This window comes from Leucoraja erinacea, unplaced genomic scaffold (assembly GCF_028641065.1).
Source record: "Leucoraja erinacea ecotype New England unplaced genomic scaffold, Leri_hhj_1 Leri_232S, whole genome shotgun sequence".
Classification (NCBI taxonomy): Eukaryota; Metazoa; Chordata; class Chondrichthyes; order Rajiformes; family Rajidae; genus Leucoraja; species Leucoraja erinaceus.
In genome coordinates, this window is record NW_026576133.1 from 1 (window position 1) to 3,281 (window position 3,281).

The following is a 3,281-nucleotide window of genomic DNA, read 5'->3' on the forward strand; positions in this document are numbered from 1 at the left end:
TGGGTGTCGGGTGGCTGCTGCCCAATTGTTTGCCTCGCCTTTTTAACAAGTTTCTGTTCACAAAATGAATTTAGATTGTCAGGTGGCTGCAACCCAATTGTTTGCCTCGCCTTGGCTTTTAAAATCACTGCAACAGATGGTCACGGCTCTCTGATCCAGGGTCCGCCATGTGGAGCAGCATGAGACGTGCTCACGTTTCTTCTTCCATAAGGTTCACAGGGGGAGCTCTGATCAACAGCCTTAGGGAGGAGGACGGCTCGGTAGCATCCTCGCAGAGAGACATGCTGAGGGTCTGCAAATCCTTTTACACGGAACTGTATGACAGAAAGGCCACAGACAGCACTGCCTGCCAGAACTTCCTGTCCTCTATCACAGAGGTCTTGGAGGACAGCAAGCGGGAGAGTCTGGACCAACCACTGACCCTAGAGGAGCTGACTGGGATCTCCATCCATCCGCTCCTTTGACTCGAGTAAAACTCCTGGAACGATGGCTTACCGGCCGAGTTGTATTCGGCTCTGTGGGACTGGGTGGGCCCCGACCTGCAGGAAGTGTACAATGACATGCTTCTAGCCGGCAGCATGTCAGACTCCATGAGGAAGGGCAGCATCACCTTAACCTACAAGCAGAAGGGGGAGAGGAAGGATTTAAAGAATTGGAGACCCATAACATTGTTGAATGTAGATTACAAGATCCTGTCTAAGGCCATCGCCAACCGGGTCAAGTCTGCTCTGGGACGGGTGATGCACCCGGACCAAACCTGTGCTGTACGTGGCAGGAAAATCTCAGACAGCCTAGCGCTGCTGAGAGATACCATCGCCTACGTGCAGGACAGACGGGTGGATGCCTGCCTAGTCAGCTTGGACCAGGAGAAGGCCTTCGACAGGATATCGCACACATACATGAGGGACGTGCTCTCCAAAATGGGTTTTGGGGAGGGAATCCAAAATTGGATCAAACTGCTCCACCAATATCCGTAGTACAGTCCAAATCAATGGGTGGGATTCAGACAGTTTCCCTGTAAGGTATGGAGTCAGGCAGGGTTGCCCTCTCTCTCCTGTCTTGTTTGTCTGCTGTATTGAACCCTTTGCCGAGTCCATCAGGAAGGATGCGAGCATAAGAGGAGTGACATTGCCAGGCAGTGGGGGCATTCAAGTCAAGACCTCCCTGTACATGGACGATGTCGCCGTCTTCTGCTCGGATCCAAGGTCGGTCCGCAGATTGATCAGCATCTGCGACCAGTTTGAGTCGGCCACGGGAGCCAGGGTAAACCGCAGGAAGAGCGAGGCCATGCTCTTTGGCAACTGGCCCGACCGATCTTCCGTCCCCTTCACCATCAAGCCTGACTTCTTGAAGGTGCTGGGGATCTGGTTCGGGGGGGCTGAGGCGAGTAACAAGAATTGGCTGGAGCGGATAGCCAAGGTGGGGAAGAAGCTGGAGCTGTGGAGGCAACGCTTCCTCTCCATAACCGGGAACAATTTGGTCATCAGGTGTGAGGTGCTCTCGGGGTTGCTGTACTTGGCACAAGTGTGGCCTGTCCCTCCCTCCTACGCCACGGGGATCACCCGGGCCGTCTTCCAGTTCATCTGGGGGTCGAGGATGGACCGGGTGCGACGGGTCACAATGTACAAGTCGGCAGACAACGGGGGTAAAAGCGTGCCCAACGTCGCACTCACCCTGATGGCCACCTTTGTGTGTGGCTGCATCAGGCGGAGTGTAGAGCCAAGGCACGTGGGCACTAAGTGTCACTACCTGCTGAGGTTTTACCTGACCCCAGTGTTGCGAAGGATGGGCCTGGCGCAGATGCCACGCAATGTGCCAGTCAGCTGGACACTGCCGCCCCATCTGTCATCTGTGGAAAGGTTCTTCCGGACCAACACCTTTGGCCACAAGTCCATCGGGCAGTGGTCAGCACGGAATGTCCTGCAGGAACTGCGGGGAATGGACTCGATGGATCCGGTGGTGTGGTTCCCAGAGCAGACTGCCCAGCTTGTCTGGCAAAATGCCTCATCGCCAGAACTCACCAACAAGCACCAAGACCTGGCTTGGCTGGCGGTGAGGGGAGCCCTCTCAGTTGGATCCTTCCTGCACCGTCGGAACCTCACCACCAGCTCACGCTGCCCCCGGGACGATTGCTATGGAGAGGAGACGGTTGCCCACCTCTTTGTAGAGTGTGTGTTTGCAAAAAGAGTCTGGAGAGGTATGAAAGGGTCTCTGGAACGATTTATCCCGAAAAGCTCCGTCACAGAGGACTCTGTGATTTACGGACTGTTCCCAGGGACACATTCAGAGACTGACATCGAGTGCTGCTAGAGGGTCATCAACTCGGTCAAAGACGCTCTTTGGTCTGCCCGAGCGTTGCTCACCACCCAGCAGAGCGAGATGTCCGTCAGGGAATGTTGCCGACTGGGCCACTGCAGACTGCAGGAGTACGTGCTAAGGGACTCGCTGAAGCTTGGTGCAGCCAACGCCAAGGCTCGGTGGGGGAGGGCCACAGTCTAGGGTCCTTCTGCTGCTGGACATGGAGGGGCACGGTATGGTGGAGACGCCCCTTAAATTAAATTAAGGGAAGGTATCCCACGCCAGGGGGCCACATGAGTGGCACGGGTGGGGGACATTTTTTGATTTTTTTTTTTGTGGAACTTAAAAGACTTATAAACGGTATTGAACAATCTCTATAGCCGACGAAAATGTCAGATGGAATTTTCGCACTGTGTACACATTGTATATATTTATTACTTGGACAGGGGCCACAGAGTGGCACGGGTGGGGGACTGTTTGGTGAAATTTGACAAATTTAAAAATATTGTACTGGAAAAATTTGTATAGTCTCCGAAATTGTCGGATGAATTTTGTTTGTTTGAATGGTTCAGGAATTGTATATATTTATCAATTGAATAAAGTCTATTTTGAAATAAAAAAAGGTGGTTCTCCCAGGACGAGGCTATCCCATTGCACTTCGGGTGTGCTGACGCCTGCGATGTCCCCAAATGCGGGATACTCGACTGCAAAATTTGTGGTAGTGGGGGACTGCGTTCGCGCTCTCCCCTGATTTACAAATGAAAAATAGAGTTACTGTGCACCAAAGATACTAGAGGAGCAAGATAGACCACTCCTACGAAATCCAATGGACTGACGTGTGGCACGTAATGGTACTTCCGCCACTTTAGGAATAAGACTCCGTTATGCCTCTCGCAGTTTAATCCACATCAGTCCATTGGATTTTGCAGGAATTTATCTTGGTCTATCTTAGACCATTATGATCTTTGTTTATAATAAATAAG

The 3,281-nt window shown here is 52.4% G+C and overlaps 1 non-coding gene across 1 annotated transcript; it reads left to right on the forward strand.

Moving 5' to 3' along the window:
- Positions 1 to 2,879: 2,879 nt before the first annotated feature.
- LOC129716427 (U1 spliceosomal RNA) lies at positions 2,880 to 3,048 on the forward strand. The gene has a single exon (XR_008726635.1). It is a non-coding gene; the product is annotated as a U1 spliceosomal RNA (small nuclear RNA).
- The last annotated feature ends 233 nt before the right edge of the window (positions 3,049 to 3,281 follow it).